Source organism: Coregonus lavaretus (assembly GCF_964263955.1).
Source record: "Coregonus lavaretus genome assembly, chromosome: 13".
Taxonomy (NCBI): domain Eukaryota; kingdom Metazoa; phylum Chordata; class Actinopteri; order Salmoniformes; family Salmonidae; genus Coregonus; species Coregonus lavaretus.
The window spans coordinates 3,445,096-3,468,062 of record NC_140000.1 but is presented as its reverse complement, the minus strand read 5'-3'; the positions used below and the strand labels follow the sequence as shown (position 1 = coordinate 3,468,062).

The following is a 22,967-nucleotide window of genomic DNA, read 5'->3' as shown; positions in this document are numbered from 1 at the left end:
TAATGAGTAGATATGTGTTTGTTCTGTGGTTAATGAGTAGAGATGTGTTTGTTCTGTGGTTAATGAAGTAGAGATGTGTTTGTTCTGTGGTTAATGAAGTAAATATGTTTGTTCTGTGGTTAATGAAGTAGATATGTGTTTGTCCTGTAGTTAATGAAGTAGAGATGTGTTTGTTCTGTAGTTAATGAAGTATAGATGTGTTTGTTCTGTAGTTAATGAAGTAGAGATGTGTTTGTCCTGTGGTTAATGAAGTAGAGATGTTTGTTCTGTAGTTAATGAAGTAGAGATGTGTTTGTCCTGTAGTTAATGAAGTAGAGATGTGTTTGTTCTGTGGTTAATGAAGTATATATGTTTGTTCTGTAGTTAATGAAGTAGAGATATGTTTATCCTGTAGTTAATGAAGTAGAGATGTGTTTGTTCTGTGGTTAATGAAGTAGAGATGTGTTTGTTCTGTGGTTAATGAAGTAGAGATGTGTTTGTTCTGTGGTTAATGAAGTCCAGGCTCTGTCGTAGCCGGCCGCGACCGGGAGCCCCATGGGGCGGCACACAATTGGCCCAGCGTCGTCCAGGGTAGGGGAGGGAATGGCCGGCAGGGATGTAGCTCAGTTGGTTGTGGGTTTGATTCCCACGGGGGGCCAGAATGAAAAATAAAAATAAAATAATGTATGCACTCACTAACTGTAAGTCGCTCTGGATAAGAGCGTCTGCTAAATTACTCAAATGTAAATGTAAATGTAAGTAGAGATGTTTGTTCTGTAGTTAATGAAGTAGAGATGTGTTTGTCCTGTAGTTAATGAAGTAGAGATGTGTTTGTTCTCTGGTTAATGAAGTAGATATGTGTTTGTTCTGTGGTTAATGAGGTAGAGATGTTTGTTCTGTAGTTAATGAAGTAGAGATATGTTTGTCCTGTGGTTAATGAGGTAGAGATGTTTGTTCTGTAGTTAATGAAGTAGAGATGTGTTTGTTCTGTGGTTAATTAAGTAGATATATGTTTGTTCTGTGGTTAATGAAGTAGAGATGTGTTTGTTCTGTGGTTAATGAAGTAGAGATGTGTTTTTTTACATTTTACATTTTTACATTTTAGTCATTTAGCAGACGCTCTTATCCAGAGCGACTTACAGTTAGTGAGTGCATAATTTTTTTTAATTGGCCCCCCGTGGGAATCGAACCCACAACCCTGGCGTTGCAAACGCCATGCTCTGCCAACTGAGCTACATCCCTGCCGGCCATTCCCTCCACTACCCTGGACGACGCTGGGCCAATTGTGCGCCGCCCCATGGGTCTCCCGGTCGAGGCCGGCTACGACAGAGCATGGATTCTAACCAGGATCTCTAGTGGCACAGCTAGCACTGCGATGCAGTGCCTTAGACCGCTGCGTCACTCGGTTAATGAAGTAGAGATGTGTTTTTTTCTGTGGTTAATGTAATATACTGGTGGTTGAATATAGTTATGCACCAGTATAATGGTATGAGGAGAAAAACACTGAGTTTACAGAAACAAACTATAAGAGTCAATGCATGTCCACAGAGCATGTGGTATCCTTGGTGATCAATGTGAGGATGTGTGAAATTAATCATTCAAGCATTTATCTCTGATATTCACAAGTTATTGAGAAATCAATAGCCATAATAATAATTTCCTGTATACCACTCTCTGCCTACAATACGCAGTACATGACTCAATCTGTGTATTGTCATAACAATGCTGCCCACCAAAACTCCTGACATTTACTGTATGTGTGTGTGCTTTCCCATAATACAATGCTGGTCCAACAGCCCTAGATCCATTAGATGACAAGAGCCAAGTGAATTTTCTGAACTACCACAAGTCCAAAAGGCAGAGAATAGCAGAGTGACTCACACTGAGTGAATACCATAAACCGACATTACTCAGAATGATGTCAGATTCGTTTGAACCCTGAGATTCATTTCTCAGGTCAGAAATAGAATGTAATTGTGTTTGGTAAACATCCACAGAGATAACCTTTTGATGTTCATTCCCCTTTGCCTTGTACTGTTTGTATTTTTACCATGGTATTTCCTGTTACTGTTATACCTCAAAAGTGAAGACTGACGTGGAAGCCTCCCTATCCAAACACAACATCCCTTTCATGTTGTTATGCCATTTCATTGTGGTGACAATGACTTTAAAAAGCACAGTGCTATTAATATGCACCAGAGCACAGTTAAAAATCCAAACAGTTCATTCAGTCCATATCCACACAATGATAAAACTATGAGTATTTACAAACACTCACTATACAGACAGTTTTATACATGTTTCTTTTACTCCACTCAGACACAAGCAAACTGAGAAACAATGACAGTAAACGAATACAAGGAGGAACTGCCCATCCATAAGCACTGCACATTGTAAAACCATGCAGTATAATATCACACATGTAAATACCTGGATACAGAAAGCAGTGCCTGATCATAACGCGTTGCTGTGCTGGGAAGTTTGGAGCCCTCCTTTCACAGAGGCAGATAGATAGAGACCGACTGGGAGAGACCAGAGAGTTGAGAGAATGAAACAGAGGGAGAGGGAGGTAGGAGAGAGAGAGAGAGAGAGAGAGAGAGAGAGAGAGAGAGAGAGAGAGAGAGAGAGAGAGAGAGAGGGGAAAAGAGTGCAAAAGAAATCTAGAGGAAACTGAGAAAGACAGGCTATCCCTTTAGGAGCAGAGAGAGAGCATGGTGGGTCTGGTCACCTGAGTTGACGTTGTGCATCTTGTGCTGGTCCAAGAGTCGCTGGTGGCCAACGAGCCTGTCTGTTGTGGTGGAGAAATTTGACTCGCTCTCGTAAATCGTCTGCAGCATACTCCACTCAGCGCTCAGGTCACATCGCTAGCCCTGCTCTTCCTGTCCCCAAAGAGCCAACCCTCTCGCAGCCGCGCACTCAGGGGAACGACCACGACAGCGTACAGCAACAGAAACAGCTCTCCTCCTTTTCCTCTGAGGAAACTCTCTCTCTCGCTGTGCTGAAACGCAATATAATAACCACACCACACACTCCCTCTGTGAGGCTTTCCCCACTATACTGTGACTACACAGCACAATAAAACACAGAGCTTCAGTCAAGAAGTCCCTGTTCAGACAGAGAGAAGATGACTGCCAGTCTGATTATCTTCTCTTGCTGTAACACTGAGCTACTACCCTGCTCTTATTTCCTCTGATCTCTCTCTCTCTCTCCCTCTCCCTCTCCCTCTCCCTCTCCCTCTCTCTCTCTCTCTCTCTCTCGTTTCTCTCTCTCGTCTGTCTTTCTCCTGCTCTCTGTACCTCTCTTAGTAATGTCTGAGCGGTGAGAGTGAACCTGAATGTGGGATTCAACCTTCCAGTTGGGGAGTGTACTAGTCAGAGCTGAGCTAAGCCGTGTGCTGTTTACCTGTCAACCTCTCACAGAAAAGTAATGCTTAAGCCGGAGAGGGTGCAAGCTTAAATTGCTTGTGAATTAACAACAGCGTGGCCCATAGGTGACAGAAATAGAACAATGGCCGGCCCTGGCTATATATAGGAGGGCCGAGGAGAGGGGATTGGAGCAGCATTGATGCGTTTAAAAATACCTCCACCAAACACAGCTGTCTCTTCTACAGCTCTACAGCTAGATTCCTGCCAGAAGGCATGTCTCCTGACTGACTCCCTCCCTCCCTCTCTCCCAGAGCAGAGCCCAGCCGAGCTGCAGATGGAGGCTCACTCTGCTTGATTCCTCTCTCTTCCCCCTCTCTCTCTCACTTGCTCTTTTCTCTCACTATCTCTCACTCTTTCTCTCATTTCAACTCTATTTCTCACTCTCTCACTCTCTCCTTTCTCTCTCCCTCTATTTATCTCTCTCTCTCTCTCTCTCTCTCTCTCTCTCTCTATCTCTCCACCCTCTCTCAACTGGGATTCATTCTTTCTCTCTTACAAGATTCATCCTTATATCCCTTTCTCCACAATATACTGTCCAAATCAAATATATTTCCTCATCCGTACAAGGTCTTGTATCTGTTGTTTTTCTTTTATGGTAGTTTATGGTGCCTGTGATATTCTATCTTGTGAGAACATAATTTATATTCTTATTGGCAGCCCGTTGGTTATTAGATCACGCTCAAGATGATTTGGTAGTCATTGAGAGTAACAAAACAGCACCATTTTCTGAATGTTAAACAAACACATGTATTATATAACTAACTGTGTCAACCCTCCCAGACCACCCTGACCCAACCACCTGACCAAGTGGAATAGTAACTATTATCTCAGAGTGTAGGAGAGAGAGAGAGCAGGGTTCAGCGTGCATCCAGGACACTACAGATGTAGGATCTTCATTTGAGGCAGTTTGCTACAGCGGGAAAATAATCCTGCAGCAACAAGAAATGTGAATTATTATGTGGATTGTAATGAATGGAAATTTTTTGTAGGTGTTGATACATTTTTCATTAAGGCAAATCAAATCTTACATTTTGAAGTGGAAATTACAAACTTTAGAAGCCTTTTTAAACCTTGAATACACTACAAGTTTGCATTTCCTGCTGTGCAGGAAAAATCTCAGTAAGAAAATAGTAATCAAATTAAGATCCTACGTCTGTACTGCTCTTGAGGAAGCATGTCCTAAGCCAGCCAATTGTGTGAAGAAGCATGCCCTGAGCCAGCCAATCGTGTGAGGAAGCATGCCCTGAGCCAGCCAATCATGTGAGGTAGCATGCCCTGAACCAGCCAATCGTGTGAGGAAGAATGCCCTGAGCCAGCCAATCGTGAGGAAGCATGCCCTGAGCCAGCCAATCGTGTTTAAGATGCATTAACAGCTTGGAAATCTCAACTTACCTATTTGCTTCCGTTTGTCCTTGTCAAAAACACTGTTCATGTCCCTTTCATAGTCTTTCATGTGACACAACCGGTTTTTAAAAAGCACAAACTACTGCATCAGAACTAGGTCACTAGAGAGTGCTGTGCATTGATAGCATTACAGAGCACAGGAGGTTGGTGGCACCTTAATTGGGGAGGACGGGCTCGTGGTAATGGCTGGAGCGGAATAAGTGGAATGGTATCAAATACATCAAACACATCGTTCCCATGTGTTTGATGCCATTTCATTCGCTCTGTTCCAGCCATTATTATGAGCCGTCCTCCCCTCAGCAGCCTCCACTGGTGCAGAGGAAAAAAAGAGTGCATTGTTTGATAATACATCCACATGATCTGTTGAGCGGGAAGGGAAGGAGGCTCTAAAAACAGAACAGCGTATTATTCCATCAGAGCACCAGTAGAGACCCCATAACATGATAATTAGACTCATAACATACACAGGCCTGAGTTATTCGCTAAGCAGGCCTGAGTTACTAGCTAAGTAGGCCTGAGTTCCTGGCTTAGCAGGCCTGAGTTACTGACTAAGCAGTCCTGAGTTACTGGCTAAGCAGGCCTGAGTTACTGACTAAGCAGGCCTGAGTTACTGGCTAAGCAGGCCTGAGTTACTGGCTAAGCAGGCCTGAGTTACTGGCTAAGCAGGCCTGAGTTACTGACTAAGCAGGCCTGAGTTACTGGCTAAGCAGGCCTGAGTTACTGGCTTAGCAGGCCTGAGTTACTGGCTTAGCAGGCCTGAGTTACTGGCTAAATTAGCGGGCCTGAGTTACTGGCTAAACTAGATAGGCCTGAGTTACTGGCTTAGCAGGCCTGAGTTACTGGCTAAATTAGCGGGCCTGAGTTACTGGCTAAACTAGATAGGCCTGAGTTACTGGCTAAACTAGCAGGCCTGTGTTACTGGCTAAACTAGCAGGCCTGTGTTACTGGCTAAACTAGCGGGCCTGAGTTACTGGCTAAACTAGCAGGACTGTGTTACTGGCTAAAGCGGGCTGTGCCTTTAAAATTGTCATCTTCTTTTCCTTCATAATTTGACCTGTCCTCCAGCCAGGGGCATGAAGCCAGCACAGTGCTATTTATAGAGTCCTGCTCAGCGCTTTTATGACTCTACAGGCAGGGGAGAGAGAGAGGGAGAGAGAGAGAGAGAGAGAGAGAGAGAGAGAGAGAGAGAGAGAGAGAGAGAGAGAGAGAGAGAGAGAGAGAGAGAGAGAGAGAGAGAGAGAGAGAGAGAGAGAGAGAGAGAGAGAGAGAGAGAGAGAGAAAGAGAGAGAGAGAGAGAGAGAGAGAGAGAGAGAGAGAGAGAGAGAGAGAGAGAGAGAGAGAGAGAGAGACAGAGAGAAAGGAGGTGGACTGTGTTATTTCAGCTGGCCAAACAGTTAAACCCTCAATCCTTTTATTACAGCACAACAAGAGAAACATACAGAAGAGGAAATGCATAGCTCACAGGCTAGGCTACACCAAGTGGTAATAAAACCAACGTGATGTTGGTTTTTGTTATATTAAACAGCTTGATACTGTTTTTCTTAATAAAGATCATTAATAAATAAATGAGCATTTGGACAGCCTTATGATTTACCGGCTACCTAATAGATTTAGATTAATTCTAAGAGTTTACTACGTTGGGTTTGCAGAGACATCATGCATACTGTACGTCATTCTATCTATTCTAGTGAGAGTTAAATATATCTATTCTAGTAAGACTTGATCTGCCCGGCTAACCTAAAGTGCGTACATCATGGAAAACACGGTCTACAATTAGTGATTGTTTTTATCTCCACAGGCGTCATAATCCCCAGTAAATGAGGGTAATTAGTTAGGAAACTCCTGATCCATCCATCTCTATGTAGTCTATCTAAAGGGGGATTTGGCTGCCGTGCCGGGAGGGATGGGGGGGGGGGGGGGGGATTAAAGATCTGTCAGTCTTGCAATGTAAATCGTGAAGTTCTATGTCTTCAATATCTTTTTGTTGTGTTTTTTTTAAGAACAGCCCCATCTGTCACAGTGACAGACCAGCTCTGATCCTAAAGCCTAGAGACCTGGAGCTGTCACAGGTCACAGGGTCACAGGTGAGGTCAGGGTAAACAGAGGAAGTGAAGGGATTGGGATTGGGATTATGACAATGCACTTTCTATTCTGAAAAATGTCAACTCTATTGGGTAACTGTACACATGGAAAGTCCTGACCACAGAAAGCTAGTTAACCAGGCTAGGAAAGTCCTGACCACAGAAAGCTAGTTAACCAGGCTAAGAAAGTCCTGAACGACTAGTCTTATAATGATACCATTACCATTTCACAATGAGTTCCAGGAATACTGTGTTACAATATTGTAAATTAATATTGAACACTGTGCTGAAATTCAAAAAATAATTATCTTTTTCAACTCTGACCTAAAAGATCTAATAAGAACTAAACATATTTGCACTGCATATAAACAACAGTATATTATACAATGCATGTCTTGGAATGTTGCACTAACCAATCAGTCATATCTAACAAAATCACCCCACTTTCTCCACAGATAAGCTTTCATTGGAAGCTAACAGAGACAATTCATTGGAGGCCGTTAGCAGGGATTAACCTAGACTTTGTATTTATACCCGGCTCTCCTCTTCCTGAGTCTGATGAGGTGTGGGTGTGGCCAGTAGATGGTTAACGTCATGGCCTGTGGCCCGTTATAACTCACTATGCTGCGTCACCAGAGCCCAGTGTCTGATTTAGTCAGATTAAAGCATTTAAGTGTGAACGTCAGCGCGGCGGCTGGAGAGTCACTCCACTCCGGTCCCGGAGAGACTAAGTGCAAGTGTAGGGGGACTGGGCTTCTATCACCTCCCTCACATCAACCTCCCCACACCGTGTGTGTATGTGCGTTCGTGCGTGCGTGCGGGAAGCTGTGGTCTCTCTCTCTCTCTGTGTGTGTGTGTGTGTGTGTGTGTGTGTGTGTGTGTGTGTGTGTGTGTGTGTGTGTGTGTGTGTGTGTGTGTGTGTGTGTGTGTGTGTGTGTGAGTGTGTGTGTGTGTGTGTGTGTGTGTGTGGAGGGGTGGGGGCATGACAACGGATGGAGGAACAAGTGGGCCAGAGTGTATTCCAATAAAGGCCCTTATATCTCTACTCAGAGAGAACAGGGTGTCAACAGAGAAAGGACACTACACACAAACACACACACACTCACTCACACTTACACTCTCTCACACACACACAAGCACACACACAAGCACACACACACATACACACACATACAAAACACACACACTCACACATACACAACACACACACTCACACACACACAAAAACACTCTCACACACACACACACACACAAAAGGACACACACTAGAACAGGTTTTCTGCCACATAAAACATCCAGTTGTTTTCTAGGATGTCCTGTGCTGTTTCCCTCTACATGGTGATGTCCTGTGCTGTTCTACATGGTGATGTCCTGTGCTGTTCCCCTCTACATGGTGATGTCCTCTGCTGTTCTACATGGTGATGTCCTGTGCTGTTCCCCTCTACATGGTGATGTCATGTGCTGTTTCCCTGTACATGGTGATGTCCTGTGCTGTTCTACATGGTGATGTCATGTGCTGTTCCCCTGTACATCACCAACATCACCATCACCAACGAACCTACCAGGTACAACCCTAAATCCGTAAACATGGGTACCCTCATAGATATCATCCTGACTAACATACCCTCTAAATACACCTCCGCTGTCTTCAACCAGGATCTCAGAGATCACTGCCTTATTGCCTGCGTCCGTAACGGGTCCGCGGTCAAACGACCACCCCTCATCACTGTCAAACGCTCCCAAAAACACTTCAGCGAGCAGGCCTTCCTAATCGACCTGGCCCAGGTATCCTGGATGGATATAGATCTCATTCCGTCAGTAGAGGATGCCTGGTTGTTCTTTAAAAGTAATTTCCTCTCAATCTTAAATAGACATGCCCCATTCAAAAAATATAGAACTAAGAACAGATATAGCCCCTGGTTCTCCTCAGACTTGACTGCCCTTGACCAGCACAAAAACATCCTGTGGCGTACTGCATTAGCATCAAATAGCCCCCGCGATATGCAACTTTTCAGGGAAGTTAGGAACCAATATACACAAGCAGTTAGGAAAGCAAAGGCTAACTTTTTCAAACAGAAATTTGCATCCTGTAGCACTAACTCCAAAAAGTTTTGGGACACTGTAAAGTCCATGGAAAATAAGAGCACTTCCTCCCAGCTGCCCACTGCACTGAGGCTAGGAAACACTATCACCACCGATAAATCTACAATAATCGAGAATTTCAACAAGCATTTTGCTACGGCTGGCCATGCTTTCCACCTGGCTACCACTACCCCGGCCACCAGCTCTGCACCCTCCGCTGCAACTTGCCCATGCCCCCCCGCTTCTCCTTCACACAAATCCAGACAGCTGATGTTCTAAAAGAGCTGCAAAATCTGGACCCCTACAAATCATCTGGGCTAGACAATCTGGACCCTTTCTTTCTAAAACTAGCCGCCGAAATTGTCGCAACCCCTATTACTAGCCTGTTCAACCTCTCTTTCGTAATGTCTGAGATCCCCAGAGATTGGAAAGCTGCTGCGGTCATCCCCCTCTTCAAAGGGGGTGACACTCTAGATCCAAACTGTTACAGACCCATATCCATCCTGCCCTGCCTTTCAAAAGTTTTTGAAAGCCAAGTCAACAAACAGATCACCGACCATTTCGAATCCCACCGTACCTTCTCCGCTATGCAATCCGGTTTCCGAGCTGGTCATGGGTGCACTTCAGCCACGCTCAAGGTCCTAAACGATATTATAACCGCGATCGATAATAGACAGTACTGTGCAGCCGTTTTCATTGACCTGGCCAAGGCTTTCGACTCTGTCAACCACCGCATTCTTATTGGCAGACTAAATAGCCTTGGTTTCTCAAATGACTGCCTCGCCTGGTTCACCAACTACTTCTCAGATAGAGTTCCATGTGTCAAATCGGAGGGCCTGTTGTCTGGACCTATGGCAGTCTCTATGGGGGTGCCACAGGGTTCAATTCTTGGGCCGACTCTTTTCTCTGTGTATATCAATGACGTCGCTCTTGCTGCTGGTGACTCTCAGATCCACCTCTACGCAGACGACACCATTTTGTATACATCTGGCCCTTCATTGGACACTGTGTTAACAAACCTCCAAACGAGCTTCAATTCCATACAACACTCCTTCAGTAGCCTCCAACTGCTCTTAAACACTAGTAAAACTAAATGCATGCTTTCAACCGAACGCTGCTTGCACCCGCCCACCCGACTAGAATCACTACTCTCGACGGGTCTGACCTAGAGTATGTGGACAACTACAAATATCTAGGTGTCTGGTTAGACTGTAAACTCTCCTTCCAGACTCACATTAAGAATCTCCAATCCAAAGTTAAATCTAGAATCGGTTTCCTATTTCGCAACAAAGCCTCCTTCACTCATGCTGCCAAACATGCCCTCGTAAAACTGACTATCCTACCGATCCTTGACTTCGGCGATGTCATTTACAAAATAGCCTCCAACACTCTACTCAGCAAATTGGATGTAGTCTATCACAGTGCCATCCGTTTTGTCTCCAAAGCCCCATATAATACCCACCACTGTGACCTGTACGCTCTTGTTGGCTGGTCCTCACTACATATTCGTCGCCAAACCCACTGGCTCCAGGCCATCTATAAATCACTGCTAGGCAAATCCCCGCCTTATCTTAGCTCATTGGTCACCATAGCAACACCCACCCGTAGTCTGCGCTCCAGCGGGTATATCTCACTGGTCATCCCCAAAGCCAACACCTCCTTTGGCCGCAATTCCTTCCAGTTCTCTGCTGCCAATGACTGGAACAAATTGCAAAAATCTCTGAAGCTGGAGACACTTATCTCCCTCACTAACTTTAAGCATCAGTTGTCAGAGCACCTTACCGATCACTGCACCTGTACACAGCCTATCTGAAATTAGCCCGCCCAACTACCTCATCCCTATATTGTTATTTATTTTGCTCATTTGTACCCCAGTATCTCTATTTGCACATCATCTCTTGCACATCTATCATTCCAGTGTTAATACTAATTGTAATTATTTTGCACTATAGCCTATTTTATTGCCTTACCTCCATAACTTGCTAAATTTGCACACACTGTATATTATATGTATTTCTGTTGTATTTTTGACTTTGTTTTGTTTTACCCCATATGTAACTCTGTGTTGTTGTTTTTATCGCACTGCTTTGCTTTATCTTGGCCAGGTCGCAGTTGTAAATGAGAACTTGTTCTCAACTGGTTTACCTGGTTAAATAAAGGTGAAATAAATAAAAAATAAACATGGTGATGTCCTGTGCTGTTCCTCTCTACATGGTGATGTCCTGTGCTGTTCCCCTCTACATGGGGATGTCATGTGTTGTTCTACTTGGTGATGTCATGTGTTGTTCCACTCTACATTGTGATGCACTCTACTGGTCTAAATGGTGATGTCCTGTGCTGTTCCCCTCTACATGGTGATGTCCTGTGCTGTTCCTCTCTACATGGTGATGTCATGTGCTGTTCCCCTCTACATGGTGATGTCATGTTCTGTTTCCCTCTACATGGTGATGTCCTGTGCTGTTCCCCTCTACATGGTGATGTCATGTGCTGTTCCCCTCTACATGGTGATGCCCTGACCTGTTCTACATGGTGATGCCCTGTGCTGTTCCCCTCCACATGGTGATGTCCTGTGCTGTTCCTCTCTACATGGTGATGTCCTGTGCTGTTCCCCTCTACATGGGGATGTCATGTGTTGTTCTACTTGGTGATGTCATGTGTTGTTCCACTCTACATTGTGATGCACTCTACTGGTATAAATGGTGATGTCCTGTGCTGTTCCCCTCTACATGGTGATGTCCTGTGCTGTTCCCCTCTACATGGTGATGTCCTGTACTGTTCCACTCCACATGGTGATGTCCTGTGCTGTTCCACTCTACATGGTGATGTCCTGTACTGTTCCCCTCTACATGGTGATGTCCTGTGCTGTTCCCCTCTACATGGTGATGTCCTGTACTGTTCCACTCCACATGGTGATGTCCTGTACTGTTCCCCTCTACATGGTGATGTCCTGTGTTGTTCCCCTCCACATGGTGATGTCCTGTGCTGTTCCACTTCACATGGTGATGTCCTGTACTGTTCCACTCTACATGGTGATGTCCTGTGCTGTTCCCCTCCACATGGTGATGTCCTGTGCTGTTCCACTCCATATGGTGATGTCCTGTGCTGTTCCCCTCTACATGGTGATGCACTGTGCTGTTCCCCTCTACATGGTGATGCCCTGTACTGTTCCCCTCTACATTGTGATGTCCTCTGCTGTTCTACTTGGTGATGTCATCTGCTGTTTCCCTCTACATGGTGATGTCCTGTGCTGTTCCACTCTACATGGTGATGTCATGTTCTGTTTCCCTCTACATGGTGATGTCCTGTGCTGTTCCCCTCTACATGGTGATGTCATGTGCTGTTCCCCTCTACATGGTGATGCCCTGACCTGTTCTACATGGTGATGCCCTGTGCTGTTCCCCTCTACATGGTGATGTCCTGTGCTGTTCCCCTCCACATGGTTATGTCCTGTGCTGTTCCACTCTACATGGTGATGTCCTGTGCTGTTCCCCTCTACATGGTGATGTCCTGTGCTGTTCTACATGGTGATGTCCTGTGCTGTTCCCCTCTACATGGTGATGTCCTGTGCTGTTCCCCTCTACATGGTGATGTCCTGTGCTGTTCCCCTCTACATGGTGATGTCCTGTGCTGTTTCCCTCTACATGGTGATGTCCTGTGCTGTTCCACTCTACATTGTGATGTCCTGTGCTGTTCCCCACTACATGGTGTTGTCCTGTGCTGTTCCACTCTACGTGGTGATGTCCTGTGCTGTTCTACATGGTGATGTCCTGTGCTGTTCCACTCTACGTGGTGATGTCCTGTGCTGTTCTACATGGTGATGTCCTGTGCTGTTCCCCTCTACATGGTGATGTCCTGTGCTGTTCCCCTCTACATGGTGATGTCCTGTGCTGTTTCCCTCTACATGGTGATGTCCTGTGCTGTTCCACTCTACATTATGATGTCCTGTGCTGTTCCACTCTACGTGGTGATGTCATGTGCTGTTTCCCTCTACATGGTGATGTCTTGTGCTGTTCCCCTGTACATGGTGTTGTCCTGTGCTGTTCCCCTGTACATGGTGATGTCCTGTGCTGTTCTACTTGGTGATGTCCTGTGCTGTTCCCCTCTACATGGTGATGTCCTGTGCTGTTCCCCTCTACATGGTGATGTCCTGTGCTGTTCCACTCTACATGGTGATTTCCTGTGCTGTTCTACTTGGTGATGTCCTGTGCTGTTCCCCTCTACATGGTGATGTCCTGTGCTGTTTCCCTCCACCAAGATTTACATGCTAAAATCGCCACTGGGGATTACCAACACTGGACAATTGAGGAGTGGAAAAACATCGCCTGGTCCAACGAATCCCGGTTCCTGTTTCGTCCTGCTGATGGCAGTCAAGATTTGGAGTAAGCAGCATGAGTCCATGGCCCCACCCTGCCTGGTGTCAACGGTACAGGCTGGTGGCGGTGGTGTAATGGTGTGGGGAATGTTTTCCTGGCACACGTTAGGTCCCTTGATACCAATTGAGCAACATTTCCATGCCCCGAAGAATTCAGGCTGTTCTGGAGGAAAAGGGGGGGTATATCAGTGTACTTGTATTTGTGTCCATGCGTACGTGTGTGTCTCTCAAGACCTGTTTGATTAAGCATTTCCACATGTGAATGTATGTTTATCTACAGTGTGAACAGTTTCATCATGCTGCCCAGGGATGTTACAGTGTGAACAGTTTCATCATGCTACCCAGGGATGTTACAGTTTCATCATGCTGCCCAGGGATGTTACAGTTTCATCATGCTGCCCAGGGATGTTACAGTTTCATCATGCTGCCCAGGGATGTTACAGTGTGAACAGTTTCATCATGCTGCCCAGGGATGTTACAGTGTGAACAGTTTCATCATGCTGCCCAGGGATGTTACAGTGTGAACAGTTTCATCATGCTGCCCAGGGATGTTACAGTGTGAACAGTTTCATCATGCTGCCCAGGGATGTTACAGTTTGAACAGTTTCATCATGCTACCCAGGGATGTTACAGTTTCATCATGCTACCCAGGGATGTTACAGTTTCATCATGCTGCCCAGGGATGTTACAGTGTGAACAGTTTCATCATGCTGCCCAGGGATGTTACAGTTTGAACAGTTTCATCATGCTACCCAGGGATGTTACAGTTTCATCATGCTACCCAGGGATGTTACAGTTTCATCATGCTGCCCAGGGATGTTACAGTGTGAACAGTTTCATCATGCTGCCCAGGGATGTTACAGTTTGAACAGTTTCATCATGCTGCCCAGGGATGTTACAGTTTGAACAGTTTCATCATGCTACCCAGGGATGTTACAGTTTCATCATGCTGCCCAGGGATGTTACAGTTTGAACAGAGTTTCATCATGCTACCCAGGGATGTTACAGTTTGAACAGTTTCATCATGCTAGCCAGGGATGTTACAGTTTGAACAGTTTCATCATGCTGCCCAGGGATGTTACAGTTTGAACAGAGTTTCATCATGCTACCCAGGGATGTTACAGTTTGAACAGTTTCATCATGCTGCACAGGGATGTTACAGAGGATGTAAATATGACCAGGTGACAACCTCCCTAACCACTAGGGACCATCCCTAGGTGGAGGTGCCTGGTAACAGGGCTTTCTGACGTAACCGTCCCCCGTCCCTCCTGCTGGCCCTCCTCAGCCCTGAGAGGAGACACAGCCCCGCTGGGAAATTACCTCCACACACCAATTACCAGTGTAGCTGGGAGCCTCGGGAGCCTGCATCATTACATCAGCTCTCTGACGGTGACTCACCACGGCATGGAGAGACCAGGAAAAGCCCCCTAGCCTAGACTACCTGCTGAGGAGTATGGGTAAGAATGGATAAAATCACTTTAAAAAAGAAAGAAAGTCAATTTTGTCTGGCTGTAGCATACTTTTGCGTCCGGGCCTCATAAAAGCACAAGGGCATTAGAACTGTTGATTTGATGTCTATATCCAATTAGCTTACATCTGGACGCGTTATGGGGGTGAGTTTGCCCGGCTAATGATTGGGCACTCTCACTTTTATTAGGTTAGCCTGTCTGGAGTCCTGTGGTATTTCCTGTTGGACATTCTGGGTGATGCAGAGGGCACTTTACAGGTTGGATCAAATAACGCACAAAAAGCTTTTTAAAGGCAGTAATGTTTGGTTCCTCAATTTAAAACAATGTTTGGCGATGAAGCTGATTATAATGCAATAACGGAAGGGAACCCCTGGGAGTCTAGGACGCGCCTGTGGAAGTGAAATAACAGTTTGGGTTTTTGTGTGTGTTTAACTTTTTTAGCGTGTGTGTGTGTGTGTGTGTGTGTGTGTGAGTGTGTGTGTGTGTGTGTGCATGCATATATGCATGCACATAGATAGATCTACTGTATATATTACAAATGACAACACAGTAATGTACCCTTCTCCTGAGTGCTGCAGCTACTAGAAACATATTTTTGATCTAGCTATAAAACAGGCTATTCCCCTTATTTTTATCTTACTTTTAAATGACTACACTGAGTGTACAAAACATTAAGAACACCTGCTCTTTCCATGACATTGACTGACCAGGTGAATCCAGGTGAAAGCTATGATCCCTTATTGATGTCACCTGTTAATGAAGGGGAGGAGATAGGTTAAAGAATGATTTTTTAGCCTTGAGACAATTGAGACATGGATTGTGTATGTGTGCCATTCAGAGGGTGAATGGGCAAGACAAAGATTTAACTGCCTTTGAACGTGGTATGGTAGTAGGTGCCAGGCGCACCGATTTGTGTCAAGAACTGCAACTGCAATTTTCACACTCAACAGTTTCCTGTGTGTATCAAGAATGGTCCACCACCCAAAGGACATCCAGCCAACTTGACACAACTGTGGGAAGCATTGGAGTCAACATGGGCCAGCATCACTGTGGAATGCTATCGACACCTTGTAAAGTCCATGCCCCGACGAATTGAGGCTGTGCTGAGGGTAAAATGCAACTCAATATTAGTAATGTGTTCTTAATGTTTTGTACACTCAGTGTATACTCTCCAGTGTTGAATGTGAAACCACATTTTAAAAGCATCCTACCTGCATTGTATCCTGACCTACAGGTCAGCGTTCTATCTTTAGCCTGGTCCCTGATGCTGTGTGTTCAGCGGCTTTCTAAATATAGCAGCCAGAGGCAGAACACAAAGGACCACTGGAAACTGAGGATGCCGCTCCGCCTCTCAGGAATCATCTAACTGATCAATGTGTTCATCTCTGTAGGAATCCATTGATCCACTGTTTCTATCAGATTGACAGATCATGCTCTCTTTTATCATTTTTACAAAATGTTTGCTAGGTAGCGTCAGCTAGCGCTAGTCGGCTACCTGCGGCAAAAATCTGGTATTTTTCATCCTATTGGTTGTTCTCCATCTTCTTTTTAAATAGTGAACATGTTTTCAGCACTTTTCGTATCAAAACTCATTTTCTCATGATCTCTCTTGTCTCTCTGCAGCAGACATATGGTGAGTGATATGTTTGAAACATCAAATCGCAATAAAATCAAAGTATCGAATCACAAATCATATAGAACCGTGAGAATCGCAATAGGTACATATCGTATCGGTACCTACGTATCGTGATAATATTGTATCGTGAGGTCCCTGGCAATTCCCAGCCCTACTAATGACCACCCATGACCAGAATAAGAACCACAACAACAAGTTTGTGTTTACAGTCAATCAATCACATTTATTTATAAAGCCCTTTTTACATCAGCAGATGTCACAAAGGGCTATACAGAAACCCTGCCTAAAACCCCAAACAGCAAGCAATGCAGATGTAAAAGCACGGTGGCTAGGAAAAACTCCCTAGAAAGGCAGAAACCTAGGAAGAAACCTAGAGAGGAACCAGGCTCTGAGGGGTGGCCAGTCCCCCTCTGGCTGTGCCGGGTGGAGATTATAACAGTTCATGGCCATTAAGGCCAGATTTTTCTCCAAGATGTTCAAACGTTCATAGATAGCCTACAGAACATACCCTGGAAGTAACAGTAGTTAAGTTGACTTGACATTTCCCAATGACCTTTAAAGCAGCAAGAATTCCATTCATAGACTTTCAAAGGTCAACAGAAAAAGATTACCAGGAAATCAGATTGCCTATAGGAAGGGAAGGCTGTCGCTCATTGTCCCAGCCACTTCCACCTGCGCCACAGTTTCTTTTCTTGACCCCGGTGAGTGTGTCCTCTCCTGATGTGTTGTCTCAGAGGTCCCAGACACAACAATGCTGCTGAAAATAAACCTCTTCCTCTGACTATTAACTAAAACAGTGCAGTATTAGCTAGGGAATAGTCTACACAGACTTGGCTGCCACCACTGTTAAAATAGTTAATGTCTGCGTTCCAATTTCCAAATAGCACCCTATTCCCTATCTAGGGCTCTGGTCAAAAGTAGTGCACTAAATAGGGAATAGGGTGCCATTTGGGACTCATGTCTATATTAACATGTAAAAACCTGGAGGGCTAAAGATTGAGGGCCTTGCTTGCTACAGGTGACCTTATTGAGGTCCGGGATGTTATTGCAGTATCATATACTGTATACCATACTTACAAACTCACACAACCCTCATATTTTGGTTGAGCTACGGGCATTTACAAACCACTTGTGAATTGCTGTGCCCGGGATAATTTTTATTTTTTTGTAAAATAATCACTCATGAGAGAGCGTCTGACCTTGTATTTAAATTGCACCTAGAACTCCCAGCTTCCTGTGTTCCTCTCTTGAGAGGGATGAGGCAAGAGGTCAGGGGTCATCCCACTTGTTTGGTAGAAAAGCAATGGCAGACCTCTTACAGAACGTTCACTTCCACCACTGATGAGTCCCTGGTGTTCTTTCAGCCTCCATCCCTCCATCCCCACTGCCCATTTACTCGCTCTCATTCCCCCTCTCTCTCTCTCTCTCTCTTTCCATCTCTCTCTCACACTCTCCCAGTCTCCAGTCCCTGTCTCCATCAACCACCACCACCACCAGCATCTCCTCACAGCATAGACTTTCTCAAGCTGAATTGATATATTTTTCTATGACCAGTAGAGTAATTCAGTAGAGCTTGTCTATGGACTTCAGCCAAAACATTTCACTACACTAACCGTTTCCATCCACAGTTTTTATGCGAAGTCCATAGACATGATAAAATACTGTATAAAAACAAATCACGACAGCTGTGATGGAAACAGGAAGTTTCGGTACAATTTTATAAATGCAGACAGATCATTTGTTCGTTCGACATGGTGGGATCTTTTTGTGTCGGTAAAGTTAATTATGTGAGAAATGGTGGTGGAAACGCCTTTATGTGCAAATATTGATATAATAAACATCATATGGAAGTAAACTTGGAGTCACGCGATGATATGGTGTGTGGTCCTCCCACTGCGACTTGGGAAACCATGCAGTTTATTAGGCTACAGATTAAATAAGTTATGATTAACTTTCACAGGGTGGTGAAAGTGCACTGTGATCTTGATGCTCATTTCAAATAAATATGGAGGTTCTTATTCTGGTGACATGATGATCGATGCTTGACTGTCGTTTGACAAATATTCTCGCTTTTATCCATAATAATTAAATCATGTAGAGTCTAGACTATCCCCACACAGACTACCCTCACTGTATCTGCCAGCTGTTGGCTAGAGCGCACATGCCAAGACCAGAGTGGGCACATTTGCTATTTAACGCAACAGTTTTTGTGACAAAACTATCGGTACAGTTGAAAATGCGATGGAAAAATTACATTTACATTTTAGTCATTTAGCAGACGCTCTTATCCAGAGCGACTTACAGTTAGTGAGTGCATACATTTTTCAAACATATTTAACTTTAGATTTTAATTCTGTACATGAAAACTTAAGCGAAAAAGTACATTTTGTGTGCACTATGTCATCATGCACAGATTTTTATCCTCAAAAGGACAATTTGGTGGAAACACCACTGGTGGGAAAATTCACATATTTTCTTTATTTAGAGTATTCGCATGAAAATCTGTCCCCAATCGGATGGAAAACTAGCTACTGATTCTAAAAGATCCATTTTTGTGTGTTTGTCCCTTGTGGTGGACCAGAGTACAGTGAACTGAGACAGCAGGACTAAGTGTAACAAACGGTATGTAGGACTGTAGGTCCATTTGGGATAGAAACCGAAGGAGCCCTCTGCAACAGTGCCCCCTGGAGGTACACTGTGAACTGCAAACACAACACAGCAATGTATTACTAACCTGCAAAAAATGGCCCACCCTGCAGTAAAGACAACACACACATATGCACGCACGCACACACACACACACACACACACACACACACACACACACACACACACACACACACACACACACACACACACACACACACACACACACACACACACACACACACACACACACACACACACACACACACACACACACACACACACACACACACACACACACACACACACACACACACACACACACACACACACACACACACACACAATGCTGTGTTTGGGAGCGGCTGCAACGTTGCTGACCTCTCCTTTCATCTCAGATCCAGTAACAACCATGTTGACTTTTCAACCCAGCCCCAGCAATAACACTGGGACTAACAAGCTTTAGACTGATATCCCTAACATCCACAGACTGGGAACAACAAAAACCATTACATTAATCTCAGAGCTATGGGATCTGTTGAAGCTGAATGGGAGACTTTTCAGTTTTATGCCTCTACTGCCTAAAACATTTACATTTTAGTCATTTAGCAGATGCTCTTATCCAGAGCAACTTACAGTTAGTGAGTGCATACATTCTTTTTTTATAATTTTTTTCATACTGGCCCCCCGTGGTAATCGAACCCACAACCCTGGCGTTGCAAACGCCATGCTCTACCAACAGAGCTACATCCCTGCTGGCCATTCCCTACCCTACCCTGGACGATGCTGGGCCAATTGTGCGCCGCCCCATGGGTCTCCCGGTCGCGGCCAGCTACAACAGAGCCTGAATTCGAACCAGGATCTCTAGTGGCACAGCCTTAGACCACTACGCCACTCGGGCGCATGCAACATGTGACAAATCTGTTGAGCCACAGAACAACATTTCATCCAACCCTTGAACCCTGTTCCCTGTACTAAACAAGGCATGGCAGAATAAGCCAGTGTACCTTTAACATTCTTAAAATTGAAAAGAGAAATCAGAAACTGAGGAAACATGCTAAAGATCAAAAGAGCCTTTCATCTTATCGTGTTTCTGCTCTGCCTGCTGATGATGCTAACTGATGTTGAAACGCACCGCGTTCTTCCTGTTTATAGAACACCTTTCTTATTCTTTCCAATACCTTCAGAAGCCTATAAACACATTTCTCCCCTCTCTCGCCAACATACATGATTGATTGACATTTTCCTCTGCCTTTAATGTGAACACGATGGATCTTCCCCGTTGGGTTCTCCACCCCTTCTGGGAAAATTGTCGATTCTGTCAACGTCCTGGTGGAGAATATCAGACCGTCCGAACACACCCAGTTAAAGGAGAGAAAGCAGAGGATGATCCCAGGTTGTCACCTCAAAGGGAGGAGGATTTTGTTGAGGAAACAGATGGGCTGGTAACCTCTTTCACACCTATCTGGACAGAGGGTCTTTACGAGGGGTTGTGGGGGGACTCCTATGTTCTTGGATCTCTAGGGCCAGTCAGTGTGTCCAATCCCTGTGTAATTTCCCAGGCCCGTTTGTTCTGCACATTTCACGCCAGGTGGGGGGGGGACACATAACTCCCAGGCCCCATAACTCACAGGATGGTGGCAGATACCCCTGTCAGATGAAAGAAGACAACAGAGAGAGCCCCTTTGGACACGGAGCATGGCGGCCCAGGGGAAGGAGGGCACCCCAGTGGCTGATGGGACGAAATGGGACGGAGTGACACCTCATGACTCCGTGAAGTCTGTTGAGGGTCTGTTTCTGCCATCAGGATCAGTAGACGTCTCAGTGACAGCATCACATCAGTCTGAAGATACAAGTCATCATCAACCTGGGCTCGATGTTTTTACGATGGAGGACAGACAGGAGTGGCTGACTAACTGGGAGAAGAGGATATGGGGCAAGGGCATTCTGAATCTGTACAGGCCCTTGTTATGATATGGGGGGAAGGTTAGTGTTATAGACAAACACACTACCATGATACACTTCCACACTCCATCCCCAGGTGGCAGCACCAACAGGGTCTAGCTGCTGAGCCAAGCCTTTATTTGATTAAGATGATTTTCAGTCCGGGAGAGAGAGGAGGCCAGAAGCCTCTCAGAGGCATTTCTTTGTGTTAGTCAACCTCTTTAGTTGGGCACGCTTTTTTGTAGTTCATTTTTTGTACATATTTATATTGTCATCATGAATAATCTGCTTTGACTGGCCGACCATGGGAGTCATGACGGAGCTGGCCCTGGACCTAAGGTAAGGTGGCTGTCTCCTGGGCACATGTACATTCAACACCTGGTCGCATATACTTACTCCTCACATTTATGCACACATTCAATCTGAGCACTGCTGCGCTAGGAGAGAGGTTTGTGCTCTATTGCTGCAGCTGCGGAGGGGCCGGTGTTTGTTAGATGGAAGTGAGTAGATGGAGGGAGAGAGAGAGAGAGAGACGTTGTAGCCAAGGCAACTCGGCAACAGACAAGATTAGCTAACTTGTAGCAGCCACAATGTTATTTGAATCCTAACGTCCGTTGGAGTAACTGTGCACATGCCTAATCCAACCATCAACAAAACATGACCCAAGCTAAGAATACCCTATATGAAACTACAGTGACATAACACACATTGTTTATCAAATAAAGTTAAAGTCAATTTATAGTTTAAAGTTAAACGAACAAAACAAACACTTTCCTTTACCTTTGTTTTTATATTACAGAACAAGACAAAAAAAGACAAAAAACACACAACATTAATCTAACTTAAACACTTGCGACAGCCTCTTAAATGTATTCCATTTCCCATGCATACAGGATGAGACATGAATGATTCATGGTCCAGCATGCACTGGGACAGGAAATGGAAACAAATGGAGGGAGGCTCAGGCTGCGTCCCAAATGGCACCCAATTCCCTATATAGCACACTACTTTTGACCAGGCCCAGGGAATAGGGTGCCATTTGGGACCCAGGCTAAAACCCCAACCAGCCAGGTCCCCCAGCCCCAGTCCCCCAAGCACACCTCTCAGTTGCAGCCTGTCTGAGTGACTGAGAGAGCCCCTCTGTGGCACGAGGCTACTCCCCCGATAAGTGCAATGGGGAGTATCAACATTCCTCCAACTAGGCTATACAGCAGTACAACACTGCCCACTCATTTATAAAAGAGAAGCTGTTGTAGGAGAAATGTCGTGGTCGGTTTGTAAGGACTGCTCTGACCCCCTCTCCCCTCAGTGTGGCTCCAGCTGCAGGTGATGTTGAGTGGGGAACATTGGAGTAGAGGAGTGAGGAACAGGACTGGAAATGAGGGATGACTGACCCTACATACACGACTGTGTAGAATGTTCTCCACTAACATAACTGCAGTGTCAGAAATAGGTGTTTTCTAAGGTTGCATCCCACATCAGTAGTGCACTATATAGGGAATAGGGTGCCATTTGGGACACACCTAGATAATGTACGTATGTATGGCATATACCTAATGTATTTATAAACAGTGGGGGAAAAAAGTATTTAGTCAGCCACCAATTGCGCAAGTTCTCCCACTTAAAAAGATGAGAGAGGCCTGTAATTTTCATAATAGGTACACGTCAACTATGACAGACAAATTGAGAAGAAAAAAATCCAGAAAATCACATTGTAGGATTTTTTATGAATTTATTTGCAAATTATGGTGGAAAATAAGTATTTGGTCACCTACAAACAAGCAAGATTTCTGGCTCTCACAGACCTGTAACTTCTTCTTTAAGAGGCTCCTCTGTCCTCCACTCGTTACCTGTATTAATGACACCTGTTTGAACTTGTTATCAGTATAAAAGACACCTGTCCACAACCTCAAACAGTCACACTCCAAA

General features: G+C 45.0%; 1 protein-coding gene across 1 annotated transcript in view; it reads right to left on the bottom strand.

Annotated features, from left to right (window-relative positions):
- Positions 1-5,851: 5,851 nt before the first annotated feature.
- The window catches only part of LOC311140261 (uncharacterized protein), an 81,654-nt gene continuing 64,538 nt past the window's right edge, over positions 5,852-22,967 (bottom strand). Inside the window, exon 13 of the transcript XR_014614130.1 lies at positions 5,852-5,933. The gene's annotated coding sequence lies outside the window, so the exon portion shown is untranslated. The remainder of the gene's footprint in view (positions 5,934-22,967) is intronic.